Source organism: Anticarsia gemmatalis, chromosome 1 (genome assembly GCF_050436995.1).
Source record: "Anticarsia gemmatalis isolate Benzon Research Colony breed Stoneville strain chromosome 1, ilAntGemm2 primary, whole genome shotgun sequence".
In the NCBI taxonomy this organism is placed as follows: domain Eukaryota; kingdom Metazoa; phylum Arthropoda; class Insecta; order Lepidoptera; family Erebidae; genus Anticarsia; species Anticarsia gemmatalis.
Window position 1 is genome coordinate 4,906,477 of NC_134745.1, and position 21,478 is coordinate 4,927,954.

The 21,478-nt window shown below is 33.1% G+C and overlaps 1 protein-coding gene across 3 annotated transcripts in view; it reads right to left on the minus strand.

Annotated features, from left to right (window-relative positions):
• The window catches only part of wdp (Leucine rich repeat protein windpipe), a 49,601-nt gene that overhangs the window by 13,135 nt on the left and 14,988 nt on the right, over positions 1–21,478 (minus strand). The window contains exon 2 of one of the 3 annotated variants that reach the window (XM_076114027.1): positions 12,134–12,183. The gene's annotated coding sequence lies outside the window, so the exon portion shown is untranslated. Of the gene's footprint in view, positions 1–417; positions 503–682; positions 836–12,133; positions 12,184–21,478 lie in introns of those variants that run through there. The other 2 variants (XM_076114044.1, XM_076114036.1) reach the window with 2 other exon arrangements.

The window sequence follows — 21,478 nt, forward strand, 5'->3', positions numbered from 1 at the left end:
CCTATTGTAGCTTAAAGATATCACTGGCTTTCAAAAATTCGCATTTATATTCAAAAATAAAAACAGGTGGTCGTAATTTATACTTCCGAAGCAAACGCAATAAAAATCTAGATCACTACCTACAGTGAGGCAATAACTGTTTTATTTTCCACATTCACTTGATTCCATTAATCTTATTATTTAACAAGTAAAATTTTAAATTAAATATTTAAACGGTACATGCTTAAAATGGCGTGAGCACTTCATAAATAATAATTACGTAAGACTTGTCAGTACGCTTAGTTCGTGGCCGGGTCATGAACGCTTTAACGCGTTTTAAAATAACAACGATAAACTGACACAATTTACTAGCTAAAGTAAACACTACTGTTGTAAAATTCACTTTAAAATTACTAAGAATAAAGTTTATATTCTCACATTTTACACGAAGCGTGGCTAAGAGTACTCACTGAACCAATGCACACTGAAAACTACATTATAACGTGTGTAATATGCACGCTGAACTAACAAAGATTAATCATTATCAGTCTGATTGTACATTTATCTTGTGTTAAATGTGTGCATTTTGTTAAAACATATTTTCACTGTAAGTACGTAAGTAAATAAATCGAGTCGAATTCACCTCTGCGAAGGTGGCACCTTATTTACACAATTTCAAGTAAAACTGTATTAGTAAGCATACCTTCACTCTTCTGTATTTGCAATCGTTGATTCACTTTTTCCACAATTCTAGGCACTTCACAATAGCGTGACGTTTCGTTCACGCGAAACTATCACAAATCACAGAAGTAATTAAAATAATGTTTATACACTGATTGACGTCGACTGTCGCGAACGTTATGCAGATTTCTACAAACAAAATGTTGATTGCAAACAATTCACGATGTATGCAGTTTGAAGAGTTCTGTACATTTGAGTAAAAAGTCACATTTTATTTGCGGTTCCCGCCAAGGTGAGAGCGACAGTATTCTTACTGGCCAGGATCCAAGCATGCGAGTACGAAATTTTAAATTTGTAGGTAATTACTACGAAGTCTGCAGCACCACGTGTGTTACTGATGAGTGATCGTCGATCACACTGTGTCTGTCCTAACCTACTTCCCTAGTTATTAGACTATCAAGCCAAGGGTAGATTAAAGTGATTAACGCTAATAGTTGAGTATGAATGAAATGTATAAATATCTAGGTGTAATTATGATGTTATTAACTTATTAGGCCATTTTGTGCACTTCATAATAATCGTTAATTATGTTGTTATTGACAATGACTATGTTCTTGTTAATCACTTTCTACAAAAAAATATGTTTTATGTCCGATTTCAATTACAAACAGCTTATTTTCCTTTATTTTTAAGTTATTTTCTACTTTGCCAAAACTGCATTGTTTTTCAAACGTCATTGTGTACGTCACCTACTTAATTATTCGTAATCAATAAATCTATTAAAGGTCGTTCCAGTAATTTCTATACTTAGAACAGTTATTAATAGCTCTGCTCTATCAATATAGAGCTAAGACATTGACCTCGATAAAATTATTATTATCGCGCCCTACTAAAAAATTATAACATAAACTTTAGCATAATGAAAAATGAAGATTAAAAATCTGAGATTTATCTTTTTTATTTTTGCAGATAAAAGTAGATAGCCGAACAGATTTTTTTAAATTGACTATTATGTTCAAGCTAGTTTGAACGTTCGAATACAGAACAGTGCTTCGAAATAACAATTCTTTTAAATTCAGAAAAAAACATTTCAAGTTTTTTTTTCGTCGAGAGCAACAATCATCATGACAGTTGGCGCTCGGAACTCTTTTCTGCGCAGTGCACCTGGCGGATAATAATATGTAAATAGGTACATTATATTGTCTGTTTCCGAACGTTTTGAACAGGCAGACTACGTACAAAAAAAGCTCTCGTATTGCCTATAAAATACGCAATACTTTTAAAAAGAAAACTGGTTTTATTGAGAAGAGTAACATCAATGACTGAAATAGACATCGGCGCCATAATTTTCACGTAACGCATGCTCCTAATGACAACAGACTGAAAGCACACGAGAGGTGTAAAATGAGCATTAAAGTTATTTATTACACAATTTTCGTATTAATGTTACCTTAAAAGTTTTTAAAAAGCGTCAGATAATTACTTTCTTAAAATGTCGTTGTGACATTTTAAAAGTCGAATGTGTTGCCAAAATGAGAATGTCATTCACATTTATGAATAAAAAATATAGAACTGTAGTTCGATGACGAACTATTGACAATATTTTCGAGTGTTTAACATAATATAGACGGCACTTGAAACGAAATAATACTATTATATATTTCAATAAAACTAGAGCATTCTGAGGTTGATTATTCATAAAACCGTTAAAGCATCTTAGAGTGTTTGACTGGCTGGCAAATTGAAGAGATCGCGTGAACTTGTCAAACTAATACTATATAATTATCAACAGAACATAATCATCTATTAACTTAATGTTCCAGTCACGATACAGTTAATAAATCTCGAGCTACTTCGTCAAAGTGACAAGTAACGAATGTGTTCACTTTCATCTCGTGTTTATTTGTGAATCAACATCTTTAATTCGCATGTCCTATTTAATCTAGAATTCGGTACATTTTGGAAAGTCCTGGATATTTTCACGGCAATTTTACGTGATGACTTTATGATTACGACTATTTGATATAAGATTTCAGATAATTTTGTGAAGCCATTATTTCGCTGCTAACTTTATAAAAATAACAACAATCAGCGTAATGTATGCTTTTCAAACCTTTAGGTATTGCTATAAAAAATAATATTTTTGGAACCTGTTTTGTCCATTGCGCAGATATTTTTTCATATTTTATTTCTAGAAACAACCACTTTTAAATAAAAGAACAGAAACAAAAAAATATAATTGGAATAGATCAAATTTAGATTCAGAACGTGTTGACATTGCCTTTAGAAAAAGAAAAAAACCATTTCTGAGCGTCGACAAATATACCAAAGTGCTCGTAGAGCTATTCCTCACGAAAATAGACATTAGTAATATTTATTTTCGAAAGAAAGTCACAAATAGTTCGTCCCATTTAGTCTTCAGCACATATATATTTATTATTCATTCTTATGAACGGTTCTGGAGAGGATAAGACGTCAGGACACAAAAACAACGTTTGCAAACCAAATATTACATTATCATTGCTAAAACGATTTTACTGCTATTCTATGCTTAAAGACGTGTTATTAAAACAAAACGGGATCTACCGACCCGCTTTCTTGAGGACAAAAATACAAATTGTGATAAAAAATATTACATTTTGAGGTGACGATGAATCTATCGTATGATTTTTAGAGTACTTGTGTGAAAGAGGACATAATAAGATGATGATGTACTTATGCGAAATCTTGACAAATATGATTGTTTAGACTAAAAACTGACTCATCATAATCCTAAATCAACTATCCAGTAGCGCAATTCTCTTCAGCCGCTACTGTCGAGTATCGAGAATTTGTCATTTGAAATGTATTGCCAAAATAGTTCCTATGGAGCCCGCTAGAGGCGCTGATTTGATTGTCATACAAATTTGTCGATAACTAGCCGGTTGCCTGTAGTCGATAGTGGTAGAGAATCTTCAGGACAGTGTAATAAGTACAGTGCACCAACCTCCTACAAATTCGTTCAAGTTATAACATAACATTACTTATGCTTAAAGAACCGCGAAATGTTAGTATCGCATGGGTCTCCTGCAGAGTTAAAACGTAGATTAATGGAACAAGCTGCAATAGCAAATATAATATACTACATACACTGTCAAGACCACACATTACTGAATGAACAAAATAATAATAATAATATCTACGTCAGCAAAGACAATAAACACATCTGCGTTTAATGAGCCCGTAATTTGAAGCTTGAAACCTTGGTTTTTGCTGTCAAATTACAGGTTATGTACGCAGAGATACCAACATTGCAAAAAAAACCGTCGTACGATTACACCGACGAAAACAATCAAATTGCTGATTTGGACATTTGAACTTTAAAACAAAAGGAAAAACGTTGGCAGACGTTTATAATTAGGTATGTATTTTGTAGTGTCATTATAATATCGGACTGTAAAATAATTATACTGAATAACATAGTAACAGATTCTGATGCAATTTGTTACTACATTTTTAACAGCACATTTTTATCACACTAATTAAATTCTTGAACAAATAAAATTTGAAAGACGCTGTTAATTAATATAGATTCATGCCTTTTCAACTGCTTAGTAATAAATATCAAATTTTCGCTTGCAATTATCATCATTAGCAACGTCATCTATTGTTAAATTTTCTACCGCTTTTATTCATTTATTTTTCGTGAAGTCTACCTAAACACAAATAGATTCCTAAAAGTAACACTACAATCACGCCACTAACAAACAATGATTCTAAAACGTAATTTAGGCCTATTTAATTGTCTTTATATAAATAAAAATCGCGGTACTCGTTAAAAAAGTAGCGGCTAGAGTCGGCTAGACTATGGGCGTCCTCCAGTCTCATATAACTACTCTCTGGCGGCCTGCCAACGTCCGTGTAGCCGTCATTTATCTAAGACTGACCCAGTGATAGTGACCCAGTCATTTGTTGTATTTATATTATAGTTTCAATTTGAGTCTTGTAATAATGGTTGTAGCAGAAATTTTTACAGGACGGAGAAAGAAAGAAAGGAGTAATTGCCCAGCTGAAGGATAGTCAATTGTGAAGTCCAGTATTAAGTGGTTGTAGCAGAGCATCTTTCAGATAGGGAGATGCGAAAAGAAAAAGCATTGTCTTTTTCAGCAGTGGGAGACGTAAACGGCGTTAAAGAGGCTTTGTTTTTATACGAACGTACGATGTATTTTTTGATGACTAGTTTTAATGTGATGCAATATTCAAACTAAGTTGCTAGTGTCAATAGTATTTTAGGCCATGGAGGTTGCAAAACAAAAAACTATTTTGGAAATAAATTGATTTGACTTTTTGTTTCAGCAATAGAGGCAGGTTTAAAATAGTAAATTGTGGAAGATAATTATATTTTACCTACCTTTTAGTATGTTGTGTTATAGTATTCAGTGTTACATAATTCCTTTACGTGACCCAACAGCCAATTAACCACTTTTATAGCCCTTGTGTTACAATGACGTAAATCTAAGTTTTACATCGCATCAGGATAATAACGTTTTATTACTAACAATTAACAAAGTATTAAACAGTATTAATAAAAAATAAAACTTGATTTACGCCTATACTTTTTGTTTAAATACGTCAAACACTGAGGTAGGTAGATATTATTTGACAACCAAAGTTATTTACTACGAAGAACTATTTTTTACCTTTAAGTTGGTGTTGAAAAAAGTCGCGCCAAGACGCACATGCTATGAACTTTGTGAGATATTGAAATAAACAAATCAATGTCACAATATTCGGTATCGATAAATAAAAAACATAAAACTGGCAGGAAAAAAAAATATTGTTTCCTTTTTCAAACGTCTACAAGTGTTTTTTTTTTAATGAGAATTCGAATGGCTACTTTAATGCAAAACGTTTGTATAAGTTATAATTAACATTGAGCAAAGACAATTTTCAGTATTTAATATGAAATAGAGGGACATGAAAATTTTGCTAGACAGTCTTTATTTTATTAGAATTTTAATTACTTTATAACATCTTATATTATTATGATCGTAACGTCTTAGTTTGAAAATGATAATCTTATATTATCATAATAAATATCTCAATTCTATGGTACTTATAATAATACTTTAAGTTCGAAGAGTGCTCATGACCTCTTCTGTGTATTATTTATATTTGGAGATTCGAGTAAACCATTTATTTTCCTTATGAGCGATGGTTTCGCTGAAGACGGTGTTTGTATATTTGTTGTTCGGTTGTTTCCATACTGAGAATGGTATTGACATGTTCCGTGAAACCGTGGAAGAAACCAATGAGGATGATCGATATCGAAACAAATACATTTACATACATCTTTAGAATATTTTAATTCACATTAGACACATTATTTGAATCCCTAATTTTCCACATGGAACTTGACCTTATAATCTTATATGCTACATTTTTTATTTATTTTGATGTTTACTATTTATTAATAGTTCAATCTAGAAAAGCAATGCTTATCAAAATGTTTCCATCAAAGTTGGTCATTTGACGACAACTAAAAGTTGATGTCTAGTAGGTCTGTTCTATTATAATTAATGATCTTGATAATAATGTACCTATACCTAACTACCTATATTTAATATTATTTAAATAATTCTCTATCTGCGGAAGTCAAACTACCTAAACTTAGATTATATAATCGGACAATACAACGTAAAATAGCAACCGTTCGCGTGGTTAGTAACAATTATATTTTAACGTGTCACTAGTTCTGTGTCAAGAGGAAACTTCACAAATGGTAAAAAATCACGATCTGACGTTTGTAAGTCACTAGACATTTTTATCTGGACAAATTTACCAGTCTCGTCCCTAGTTTTTACTCACTATACCTATTCAGTAGCAAAAGAGCATAAGACGATGTACTTATAGAGTCCTTAAGTCTTTTTTATTATATAAACTGTTACACACAGCACGTTAAAGGGAATAGTGATTCATCAGTGGAAGAAAGGTTAGTCGCAATCATTACTATAGTACTTATACTCTTTTTATTCTGATGGCTAAAGCCGCAAGATTATTGGCAAAGATACAGGCGCCAAAATACTGGCCAGTGACACGGTTTCGGACAGGTGTATGCAAATTCTTCTACAGGTGTTAATTATAAAAAAAAATATAAGCAAATTTTTAATCTAATCGTCAAGGTCGATTTCTTTTTAATCATAATTCTTCAAGGTTATCTTTACGTTAATATTGCAGTTGACATATCATATGCAGATAATATTATTTGGTACGCTTAAATTAATTAATCATTATTATGATTAGATAAGTCAAGTAGTAAGTGTTGCGTCATTTTTGCGGATTGTAACTATTTTTGCGATTGATTGAAATCAAATCATTCATTCATATAAGTCACATGACTAACGAAATTTAACACTGCACTTAAGAAATAGGTATGACTTCTTTCTCTTAACTTCATGTGCAAAATGTACTGTTTGAGCCAATTTGTTTTAATGTTTTGTACTATTTTTAACAAAGAACTGCAACTAATAAGCCATTCTGAATGGACAAATGGATGGTTATACCGACGAGTAAACGTCACTAGTGTGGAATCTAAGCACGATCGTTTACCGTGTAAACGTTTAACAATCTTCTGTCCTCGTTTGAACTTTATATGAACTTAAAGAACTGATTATTTTACACATATTGGTTTTACGTTCTTTTTATATTGGATTTTAAAATACTTCTATTTATTTGATATGGACGAAATTACATAATTATTTTAATTACTATATAAAATTAATATATACCAAACAAGAGAGGGGTTCTCTTGTTTGGTAGGAAACCCTTGCCCAATAGTGGGACAGTAATGGGAGCAAGAAGAAACAGTGCTTTTTAATTACTTTCAAGTTTCCTTTGATACAAAACTAAAATTGTTAAGGCGGTGGCTTTAGAATATTGAGTGTTTTTGTACATTTCGTAAACAGCATCTTCTCCATAGGAGTGTTCGAAACAAGAAATAGGTACTTGTGAGCTATTTCTGTACACACGCTATGAACCCGTTATGGCAAGTTACAAAGTAGCCTGCATCCGTACTGAATATGCTCACATACCCTGGAGCCTACGCATTTATTCCTTCTCCGTTTCTAATACAAACGTAATTAAAGTAAAATTCCCGATTTACAAAGTTTTAAAGACTACTACGATACTTAAGACTATTACGATATTATCTATTTAAATATGTCACAGTAAAATTCAAATTGACAAGGTTCAAAATACACAAGACAATTGTTTTATCTATTTAGATGTGTCCTGCATATTTCGATAAATAAAAAGACTCCATACATATTTAGCACTAGTGACACTGACCGTAAGTACAATTATTGTTTCAAATCACTAACTTAGAAAAACTACAAGTATTCTATAGATTAGTTTTCTAGAACGATCCAGAAGCACTAAATCAAAGCTCTATAACACTCATGATCATAATTCGCAGTAATAAATCCTTCTCGACCCTCGAGCTACATTACCTCGCTGATATCAAAGCAATTGAACCACTGACCTCCGATAACTTATAAATAAACTGACTGTACTGAAAAATCACTGTCATTATTTAAATTAATATAATAATCTACTTAGAAACAAAATTATTATTATAATGAAGTGATTATATAAACGATTCATTCATGGTCAAGGCGCATGTACGAATTACAAAAATTAAATAATGTTGTATAATGACGTAAGTAGGCAACTTTTATTTTTTTACAATGTAACTGGCCACTGACTTTTGTGACAGTTTAAAAAGACTAATAGAGATTGGTAAGAAGTTTGTTCCAATGAAGTCGAATTTTGTAGCCTTTTCGGGTGGAAACTACACAATCATTAAATCTATTAACGAAACTACATACATGTTATCACTCTAGACTAAGTTAGTTGGCCCTTCGGATTTTTTTTCCAAGTAGACTAACATCTGGTAATCCGTACTAGTGTTTTTTTGTTCTTCAATCAAAAAATGCGTTTTTGTATGAAATTAATATAAACATAGTAACTATATTAAAGACACGTCACCCTCACTATACTTACCTATCACATGATTAATTATTCAATCATACAAAAAAATGTGTAGGTACAATATTCTTAAACATCGTATGTTACTCACTGATAAGACATGATTGTTATATGCAAAAAGGTATTTGACTGATTTTTTCAATTAATTTTTAACCTATCGAGATAGCCTATACGTAAAGAATTGTTACGAACACAGATAATAAAAAAAAACCTATACTACCGAGTTCAATGTAATATAATATCAGAAATATAGGTACCTACAGTCTTAAGCACAAATAATAAGGTAGACATGAACCGTAAATTTTTCAGTAAGCTTTATAAAAAATATCTTTCACACAACGTACACCATACGCAAGCATATACAATTGCAGATCAAAGCGAATATAAAGTACATCGGTGAAAGGAAAGGATACTCTATAGATATGCATAACATATACATATAGTCTCGAATAAATCTTCAACAAAATAAGGACAACGGAGAGTAAACGACTACGAGTAAACAGTTGGTGGGCGAATAATTTGTTACTACATAAAGTGAAAATGTTTATTTGTACAAAATATAGTAGCACTTGGGAAGTATTTATAGCATATTATGATAGAATCTACTACTAGTTAAAAGTGAACAGCCGGGAGCTATTACACGGTGACACACAACTTATCTGATAAATCAGTAGACAAGCTCTAATATTATTATGCAGATTGTAATCTGAATCCTAAATTAATATTAATCACTTGACACCGCTAGTTCTAGAAGAAAATATACATACTGCGATAACAATCTGTCGATAATATCGTCGCTAAGACACGTAATATTTATCATTTAGCTTATAAGTAGATCTTAGATTTCTTTTTTATAGGTTTTTCATAACAAATTTTCATTTTTAAATTGTGTTAAGCCACTTGACAACAGTCAGAAGTGTTTTGTGAACGTATTTGCGGTAAAAACGAACAAAACAAAAATCGCAAGTGGTTAAAAAAAGATCGCCTTTTTTCACTTTTCAGCGAGAATTTGACACAAATCTAAAGAGCGCTTGACGGCAACTTATAGCTGGTGCTGCAAAAAAATACTGAAGCGGGCACATTTTGTAGAACACGTTTTTTGCGTCACTGCGTATACGAAATACGAGAATACCAGTATTCCGTTCCACTTAATTTGAAGGTTTTTTTGCGCGAATGTTCCGGGAATATTGGGCTACAAAGCACCGTTATCTGCGTTAGATAAGATTCGTTAATCCGTATGACGGCATCGGAATATTTTTCTATAATATCCTGTTAAGTACAGCGGGTATAAAAACTACTATGATAGTAAATCTATCGTAATAAACGTTGGTAAAATTAATTTGACCTGAGTCACGGTTGTTTACTTCTTGTCAATTACCATCGTTGTCATTGAGATGAAGATTGCAGGATTTAAAACAGCTGGTTTCGTGTTTTGGGTAACTTTTGACGGTGCACTATCTGAGATGAACCTACTGACCGTAATTGCTTGTAAAATTTTAACTTGCTACTTGCAAAATATTTCTGAGCTTGTAGAAGTACTGTTACATTAACTGAAGTAAAAGTTTTAAATGCTCTTTATCTGAGTGCTTTTGCCGCTCCCTGCTAAAACGGAGGTGATAATAATCTAGAAATATGTCGTAAGGTGGGGTCAAACATCAAACAGTAAATACATTATCCTGTAGATAGCGAATCTAATATGGCGTCACATAGAGTGTCAAGTTACGCGTTACTGCAACATTTTGTAATAAAACACCTCTACTTGTGTTTGAATAATTATATTAAATGCACCTAGAGCTTATAAGGTATTATGAACATGAATGAGTAAATACATTACAATTATGATTATACGTTTATAGACTCAAAAGGAAGTCTAATTTTATAAACCCACTTTATATTCGACCATATTGAGAATACGGTTGAAATATAGATAATTTTTTTGTATTTTTTCAAGAACATTTATTAATGGACATAACATGGTAATTTATAATGTGATAATAGAAAATGCCTCTTGTTTGCATAAATATAACTTTTAAAGATCATAATATCTGGATTCTAATGCAGAAAGTAATGAATAAGGGAAAAAAACAGGACATGAAGATATAAAATACATTAAAATTACCCGCAGAGGTCTAAACAATATAACGGGAAGGGTGAAATGTTGAAACAATAAAGCTAAAACTTAACAGCATTCAATTCAGTTTAATGGTCATCAATTGAAGACCGATTACGAAGGCACACTTTAATTAAAACCAATTGCCGTATCTTCATAATTGAATCCTGATCGAACAATAGGAAATACATTTTATTTATATACGATATAATTTTACTGGACTCTGAGAACAATGAAAGTATTAAAGAAAATATGGCTAATAGTAGATTACAACATTTGCAACATGAGTTTGTCATTTTTATAAAAATATATTTTATTTTGCGGCCTATTTACTCTTTAATTTTTGACATTTATTTACAAATAATGTGGAAATTATGATTTAATTATGGAATCATATAAAGGATACCTAGATGAATCCAAGTTAATATTTATGTATCCATACAATTGCAGGCTACATTTAGATAGCATTTACTTTAGAATAGGATATATATTTAGGATCACTGTGCTGTGTATAATCTTATAAAAAATATATTTCAAGACTGTGGAAGCCGATGGATTAAAAGACGAAGACGATATTTACGAGCATTCAATTGATTTGTAATGTATGTCGCAATATCTATCATAATATTAATGAATTGCACTTTAGACGTTGACCTCGGCTTATGGACTGTACGACTGTAACATGGAAGATTTATCAGACGACTACTAAAGTAAAAAAAACTAATGCGTCATTGTTATTTATAAATAAAGTCTTTTCAATATAAATAATAGTAAAATCTTAAGCAAATATACAAAAAATCTTTGAACAAAAACTTTTATTAATGTGTTTTCGGGTCATGCCGTTTATAGAAACCAATTACTGCGTATATTACAAGAAGTTAAAAATAAAATTTTAAAATGTTTAAGAAACCACTTAATGAAAGTTAGTCAAAACAAGCGGGCAAGTTGAAAAGATTGCAATCAATGTGGACCAGTTTATTATTTAACATCTGTTAACATTTAAAAAAAGGTTTATAAATTAAGCGCCAAAAGTATGTAACGTTTCACGGAACAGATAGTAATCTTGAAGTTTTTACAAGGCACGTCATCCATCAAGAGTATTGGGCCATATTTATTTTAGTAAATATACCGTACTATTAAAAACTACAGTAGCTGCAACTGTTCGTTTGTTTATTCAAGAGTCATTTATGTTCTCGACAATGCTTTTACCGTTTGAAACATAGAACTACATAATACAAATTTTAATTCGATTAAAATAGAAAATACTGGTTTTGATATCACAGACGATAGAAACGGTGGCAGTATTAATAAGATCATTGAAAGAATAGGTATTCTCACCTTTATAAAAAAGACGTCATCAGCGTTGAAACATCCCACGTCTTGCACTTCTGTAACAAGAAAAGAAAACATAAAATTGCTGTCCACTGAGAAAAAAAATGCAATAAAAATACCCGTCTTATACACTAAAAGTACGTTAATAATAAACACAGCTGGGTAGTATGGGGTAATAATAAATATACGCATGGAGTATTTCAAAGACGCAGACGCCGAATTAAGAGTAGCATTCAATCCACCCCGATACAATGGCGAGCCCCCGAACAGATGTTCCCTTGCCCGAGGCCAACTATTATTATATAAAGTTCTACAGGTAAAATATCAGACGATCTTTAATCTCTTCGAATTTGAGAGCAACGGTCGTATGATTTAACTCGCGGTACTTTTGTGCGATGAATAAGTCAATTTACTTTGCTTTCTTGTTTTATTTCTACAGTTATTAAGCTCGCACTTGTAATTAAAACGAGATTGAGATACTTTATTTAATGTTTATTGCCTTTAATATTTTTTGTTTAAACTGATTAACCGCTGTTAATAAACTGAAATAAATAATGTTTTTATTGACGCAATTGTGAAAAAACCCCTGTTAAGCATTGGATAAGGTATGCTTATATTTTTCAAACAGTTGTAAAAAACAGCGTAATGATAAAATATATGTGTAAACTGGGTTTGCTATTTCAGTCTCAATATCAGGTCGTAGGTTATCGCAGAGATTGTACAAACTTTATAGCGTATACTAAGAATGGAATGCCACAAGGAGCTAACAAGGGGCCTTACCTATTTACAACTTTTGTTACATACTATCTGTACAATACGATTTGCACTCCAATGCTCCTTTCTAGAGATAGTTCGGCCTCTTTTCGATAAAGTGCTTGTAGTTCATACTTAAAAGATAAGATAGCATAACTTTCTAACTATTATATCGTTATCTAAAACTTATTCAATGGTCAGTGCAAAAATGTTGTCTTAAAGAAGTTCGCATTGTTGCGTTTTCTTCATATCTTTTAAACAGGATTCAGACTATTATTTTAAAATATGTTTAAAAGCTATGCTATTAGCCATTTAGTCATCAACGATAACAGCATGAATCACTAACGCAAACTCAAAGATCTTTGGATTTGGGTGTGGTCACTTTAAATTAACATTATTCTATGAACTACGCTAAAATCCCCACTTACGTCTTTAAATTGCGAGGAAAAAGAAATACCTACATTTAGTTTGCATAACTCGATGACGTAAATGTATAATGTAAAGTCCACGTCATAAAACAGTCGTATACAATATGACAAGGTTACTGATATGATAAAGATTGACTTTGATTTGACTCAACTCCGATAACTACTTTTATTTATACTATTATTTTTACATAACCTCATGAGTTTGAAATGAAATTAAAAACTACATTACTAAGGAATGTCAAATAAAACCTGTCTGCATCAGCTTAATTCGTCATAGATCATAATTTTAATTCGATACATGATTGAACCATCAACTGGAAATTAAACGTCACGCATTTTGTCTATGCGTGTACAGTTTTTGTTTCAGTATCGTAATCTGTAGCCATTACAGTGACCTTATCCTCGTCATCTCCGCTGATTACTTTATCCTCGTGTAAGTATCTATTAGGAGCGCTGACTTCACCTGTGTCAAAGCAAACCGCGACAACACCTTGTAATATAACGCCTATTAGACATAGAAATTGTTACACGCTCACTGCCGTGGCAGCCATAAATTAAAACTTACTTATCTACTATAGATTACCTTCCTCGTGTTTTCCTTTATTACATTAAACGCAGATTACATTAAAATTACTTTGTATAAAAGCAAATTACCCATCTACCTATGAATTATAATAACATCTGGCTTTGTCGGTAGTTAAAATAACGGTGAACACAAACCGCTGCAAATACCGTACGGGACATAAACCAAAAGTAGCTTTGAGCTGCAACGGCCTCTTATTGCCAAATTCGGACATCGTTAAAACGTACTCTACGTAATACAGAGTATAATAATTGTGTTTGCTTAAGTTAACAGCTGCGTCCTCATTACCTACATGTTTATTACTATTTATCTATTGAATGTCGATCTTTTCCAAGCCGTACGTTGATATATTGTATAGCCTTCAAAGTAGCCTCATGATAAGACAAAAATGACAATGACCAAAACGCCATCATCCGTTTCGTGACCACAGTTATTTCCCGTTTTACATTACCGTTATAATGCAAGTCTGTATCAAATTGGCAAACTAGACGCCGGGTAACAACTTGAACGAAATACGAAGAAGAATTATGTACTAGTTAGTTGAACTGAGAAATCCACGTTGCCAAGATGATGTTCGGTTACTTGCTTCAAGGGCAGCTGGTTAATTATGCAAGTAAAAAGGGCTTATGAATGACCCTTCCTTAAAAAAAACGACTGACGCAACTGAACACAACTCATGAGAAAAAAATATTAAAAATAACCTTCAATGAACCAATACTGGTTAGTCCGGATAAGTGGTGCAAAGATATAGCTCTGAGGTACTCAGACACATAATAATTCTGAGAAGCTTTTTTAATAGTTGAATAGTATCGACAATTGTAGACAGTGCTGGTCATTGACAGATGTCCTCAAGGTGAAAGTAGACGACAACTTTGCAAATAATAAGAGCGTGGGTGGTATTTGCAAAACATCATTCATACAAACGTCAGTCAAAAGATCGCTTTAGATACCTACTTGATTTCACTTAAGCATTAGGCGATGAGTGTCTTGGATAAACATGGTCACTATTATAATGAACCTGATTGCTAACAATGATAAAAATAATGTCAATTTATTTAAAACGTCTATCAGTAACCGAATAAATAATAGATTTGATAACACATCACGTATTGATGCAAATATTATACATTGTGACAATCTAAAAAATATGCAAATTGTAGCCAAATATAAAGTCGATCAAACATCAAATACAGACAACAATCGAAGAAGTCATAAAAATGTTAATCAAATAGTTTCACGGTGCGATTTACTGCATCAAAAGCAATCAAAACCCATCTGCAATGAGTTTATATCTATGTTTAGAAACCGACTAACTAACTTTATCGAGTTTATGTTGATCACTTTACTGCAAAGTTATAATTACAGAGCCAATTGATCCAGGTAACTTGAAGGAAAGCAACACTTAATAATTCATTAGATGCATCTTGAAATATGTTTTTAAAGAATATTTGCTGGTAGAAAATTACTTCATAGAAAATGCAGATGGAACTTAAATGCAAAAATTGGCGTCTAGACCGGGTCCATTAAGACTTCTTTAGAATTCTGTGGACGTGAGTTGTACAAAATTAGACACATTTGCGGTTGCCTGTAGTTATGCATTAGTGCGTAAATTGCGCTAGTGTACGTGTCATCCCATCGGCTGCTCATTAACCGGCTCACAAGTTGCCCCGGGCGTCGTGGGAATCTCAGCTAAGTAACATCATCTGTCGACGACTCGAACCATGTCCTGAATCGCTTCATTTATAACACTGAAGACTTTTTTGCTCTATTTTCTTCTAAGTGATTTCAACTGTCACGACTTTTGTTTCTCTGTTTGTCTACCAAATATATTTTAAGGACTGAATAGTTTACGTATTGGCTTTAACGGACTTTTCTCCCCCATTGGCTATTATTAGAGGAAACGGCGTAATCTACTTTTTCCAAAAACTGTTGCCGTTGAATATTGACGTCATAAATCTAAAACGATAAGATTACTTAGAATTTGCAAGACCCCGAATATTTTTTTCATATCCTATACAAAATAACGGAAACGTGCGGTCGGTATTAGATAGTGAATAGCAATGTAAATGTGCACTAACAACTAATGGAAAGCTGATAAAGATGTTTGCCCGCACAAGGTCAGTGGGGTGACGGCGACACGAACACACAACGAAGTACGAATATAATAAAAAATGTTACGTACATTTAGCACCCTACTTTGTAATGTCACTCTTTTGTACGAAGGGCTTAACCAACATGAATGTAATATTTCGTAAGCAATTATCCAGTCCCAAAAGTAAAACATAACGAAAGCAAATCAGATGAATTTTATTGACCAATGTGAATACAGGTATTTCATTATAAAATCAAGTTAAATTTATTAAACCCAATTCATCTTTTTCATTAATCCTAAAGGACTTTGATCGGAATTAAAAGCTAAGGATTCGAAGATAGATTAAACAAAATCCAGCTATCGATATGAATTACCTTGTTACTAATTACGAAACAGTATCGTAAATACTTTGTAGATATGCAGTTTTATCTAACTGATAACAAATACTCCAGGATGTTGCTGACGTCACCATACACAATAACGAAAACTTCCAAATTATTCTAATAAACCTATTTATGTATTTATGTATGCGACAATAATTGTTTTTACGCACAGAATATTTAAGAAACCAATGACAAGTCTGTGCCGTTTAGTCAATTTTGCAGAAAATTTCTTCAAAATCAAGGTAGGTAAGTGTAGGTGTGCTGAATCATTGCATTTGTTTCCAGCGATAGTCTCTTAAATTATGCACTCTGATATTTTGGCAATGGCCCAAGTTACTAAATTTGGCAGATACCTCGGTTATGAATGAATTTTGTAATATTTTTTGTTTTTTGCTTGCCGTGTACAAACGGTGATATCATCTATGTAAATGAGCTGCGGATCACTTTCGATTATATAAGGCTAACCACGTCATTGACATACACACATTTTTAAAAACACATCCGGCACAATTCTGTCATACCTGTCATTGTTCTGAGGCTGAGTCTAACTTCCCATAATAAATAACGTAGGTAGGTACCAACAGTTCATGAGCAATGATAACGACAAACACACATCAAATGATAACCAGAACAAAAACTAAAACCCCCAAACCATATAAAGGCAATTATACTAAAATTACCAAAAACAAAAATTGTTATTATTCCAAATGTCCCTGACCAAATGCGTCCTAATGAGTTGTAATCTCGCAAACTCTGAATAATTGTGGACAAACACGCGGACAAAAAAGGGTCGTAGGCAACGCAGGGTGGGGACAGCCACAAAGGGACCTCAGTGTCGGAGGTCTTGTAAACAGCATGTAAAGGAAACGGTTTTTTGTCGAGGATTCGGAATCGGGCGACGCCGAGTCCGGCGCAGGTAGGAATTTAAGAATTTCTCTAGCTACGCTCGCTTGTACCGATTTTATCTCGCTTACTTACGAGTACAAACGTTGCTATCTCGCAGCCGACTGTTTGCACAAATATGGATGACCTTCTGCATACGTGACTGTGTTACGTGTACTTAAACACTATTGCCTTTTCATGTTCCCCATGCTTTTATCTAAAGTCATCGTTCTCAAAGCAGTGGTTCAGATTCTTTTAATTTCAGGAATCCGGAACGAGAACCAGCCATCTTGACAGTACTTAGAACTGCAAGATTTAATCAGAAACGGTGATTTTGTTTCACGAAATTAAACAACGTAAACGTACTGTTTCCAAGAATCTATACTACATTAGATGGACATATTCTTTTTACATTATTATTTTAAGCGGTACGGTACTCTTTAGATGAGCTACTTTATAACACAATGCAAATTCTGCGCGATCAAATTAAATTATTACGAGTTTGGCAGATTACATGAAACATAGTTTATACAACAGTGGGAACGTACAATTTTCAGATAAAAACAGGTTAACTAGATGAGTATCTCTTCATCTAAATTGACATGTTGTCCTTGGCTAGAGGTCAGCGGACATACGAATTTCACGGTAGCTCAGTGTGAACCTCAAAAGCGGGACTAAATAATGTACAGTGTATATCAGACCTTGAATAAGTTAAGGACCAGACAGGTCAACTGGATTCATGTGTACCCCTCTTTAATATTAATCGTGTTTGAAACAGTTTTTCATTCCGTTGTGTTAATGTTTAGCGTCACCTTTTTACTGTTCTTTCTTTTGCTTATTAATATTTATGTCATCCCATAGTATTGTCTATGAATAAGCGTCAACGCTCTTCTGACATGGGTCCTTAAACAAGGATTTTATTATAAAATTAAACAGTTAAACGTCTGTATAATTTCTTCATCCCGAGGATGTGTTTACTTATCTTCTAAGATCAAAATGCTATAATGTATTGTGTGACTCCCATTGTTCTTGTGGAACACTTTCGTTTTTGTCATGTGTTAGAGTATGGCTGTCGTTCATGCTATTAACATGTATCTGTGAAAGTAAGGTTGCTTATCCTGTTTAATTTTCATACGGAAAAGATTATCTTATTATAATTAAAGTGACATCACTTTAATCTAGTCTTCAATGATGAATCACCTGATAATCATTTGACTTATATTCATGTTCCTTGCAATGTATTTATAGACAGTGTCACATTTAAATTAGATTTAAAACAGGAAGCCGGACATTTATACTTTAAACAAATCAATACATTAATCATCGACATGTACTGCGACGGCCTCTGCCTGCACATTACAATTAGATGAAGCCATATGTATTTATATTGAAACAATTGAATGCGTACGACGGTACAATTATGCCAATCACGCATCGATTCGCCGATGCATTGCAATGCAAAACAATACAACGTATCGCTCCTTTGACCACAATCTAATCAGATGTCATTTAAATAATTTTGCAGTATTAAATAATAGGCGGAAGTACAGTCATGGCTCCCAAAAACTTGTTGAATGTTCTGGTTCGTCAGGTGACATTTGATTGCCAAGTGACACACTTGTCTTACACATTGTACGTGATACACTCGTCCTACTGACATAATTCCCTCTCAATGCCAGATGTCATAAAGGATATTATTATATTTACTGCAGGTTAACTCATAATTTACAACACATACATTTCTTTATAACCTGCTTCACAGTTTCAAGTTGAATTTGCACATAAAATCAATCCAACATCACGTAAGCGTAGTGTAGGCACCTAGGACACGTTTCCATATCGAATGAAACACGTTTCGCTAAAGTTTGGTCCAGGTCTTTGAACTACGAGTCTGTGAAGTTCACGCTAACAGTCTACGATACTCTACGAACAAAAGAGCTAGTGAAACGTTTCGAAAATGTGTTTGGTTTTTCTATTAATAAAGCCGTTATTATCTTCCGTATTCCGGCATTTCTGATGCGTTTGTCAAGCCTAAATCTCAATGTTTACAGTGTGTAGACAAATTTGGACGTCGTTTGTCCCACTTTCTGACTGTATAATTAGGAATGCAACGGTTGATTGTGAGTTTTATCTTTTATTTTTTGGGAGCGGATCAGAAGCAGGAGCTGTTGGTTTATGGGGTAGGTGGCCACAACAAAGCTGGGGTTAATGAGCGACATACGGCAAAAGTAATGGTCCGTATCGTTCTCTGTCGCGCGGTCCTTTTCAACTGCCTAATTAGTTTAAAAGAGAACGTTTTTTTCACCAAAAGTATGCGCACGATTTGCGGTTGCATTCTGAATCTTAACTTTAACAAGCTTTAATGTAAGTAGAAATTGAGTAATAAAAATACCCATGTTATCAAGATAATTCACAAATCGATTAATTTAAGCAGTAATTTGATGTGACTAAACAAAATGCCAGCTACACATAATAAGTACACGTCAAAACAAATGGATTCGCATAATAACCACTTAGTAAACTCAAGTAATTTGAGTAATTACGGTATACGAAATTGTTATTGTGAAATCGATATATAATTACTGAGTACGAATATTTTTTTATGAGGATAATTATAACAAAAATAGGCAGGTCCGTATACAAAACGGTTGTAAAAGATTACGTGTTGAAATCGTTCTTTTTCGTTACGATTGACGTAGATAAACACGTTAAATCCGTAGCCCTATATTCTGGTATCTATCACCGGTGGAACTTTGAGGTGTGAATTAGGTTATAAAATCGTAGGAAGTGGCACAAACAAAATACTCGTAACTTTTTATGTTCGACACTAAAGAAAGCAAATATAGTGGACGCCAAAAAGTTTTGTAATAGCTTTGATTGCAGTATTGCGTAAATTTTGCTGAAATAAACAGGATAAAGGAACATTCTGGAGTAGTTTTATATTTTAAATTGATGGTGGATCATTAATTTCAACTTTCGCAGAATTTCGAACATAATAAGCAAAATGCGGGTCCATGAATACGCCCGCGCGCCCCTAGCTTTGTGTGAATTTGGAAGTTAGTCAATTCACGAATTTTGGTGCAAAAAGTTACGTATGTATTGTACTTAAATGAAATAGTAATCTGATCCGATTAAAATCTGAATTGGTGAAAATCCATTTTACTTTGTAAATAATACTTGTAAACATGACAAGATAAGTTTTATATTTTTCATCAATATATTGAAAAAAACAGATTGATTAGATTGATTACTTTTATCTTATAACGACCTCTTTGCTAGCAACTTCGTCCGCTTGGTTAAATTTTCGTGGGCAATGAGAATAATAGTAAAAGAGTTACAAACATTCATCTTTTCAGTGACGCCAATTCCGTAAAAAGGCTTTTTATACCGCCAACAGCTGTTTCACAGCGTTTCAGTGGCATTTAAATTACAATTTTTACATAATCGTTCATTGAGTAACAGTTGGTGAAGCGAATCGTAACACAAACCGCGTTGATCCAGTACCACTCCAATTTTAACGTAACTCACTGAAGCGACGGAAATTATTTTATAATTCTTCACCAATTATACTTTCTACGTACATTCCTTTTTAGAGAATTGTGAAAACGTGACTATGTTTATTTGATTGTACTCAGATAGTGATTGAAGTTTGCACTTACAGATAGTAGGAAAGTACACAAAGACTCAGGTTTTTATGTTATTTCCCAGAAGGGTCTGGTACGTCATCCCTGCTTGGTGTATCTATTCCTATGATTGGGAGACAGAATCCAGCTTATTACGTTTCGATAATCAATGTTTCCGATAGCCCGAGTGAAAACGCAATTCAAAACTCGTATCAGGATTAAACCAGTATTGTATTATAGTTCTAGTAGAATCTAATATAAAACCTGAACTTTCATGATAGAATAAACAAAATTATAAAAGATAACACGACACTTTATATCTCATAGAAGTCATAAAAGTTGCACTTCGTAAGTAAATGTCGCACTAACACTAAATATCTCGACATCTAATTGAATGGCCGCACTTTAATCGATTCTATGTTTATAGCAGTTTCTCGAGCCAGTTGAAAGTAAGAATTGTATGATTCGAGAGCTTGACGTGGGCGGTGGGACCTGTATTGTCATGGCGAAGTTCTAGGGCTTGGAAACAACTTGTATGGAGTCAATGACCACCTTTACACCGTGGTCAGTGACTTTATGCAACTATCATTCATTGCTTTCATAGATA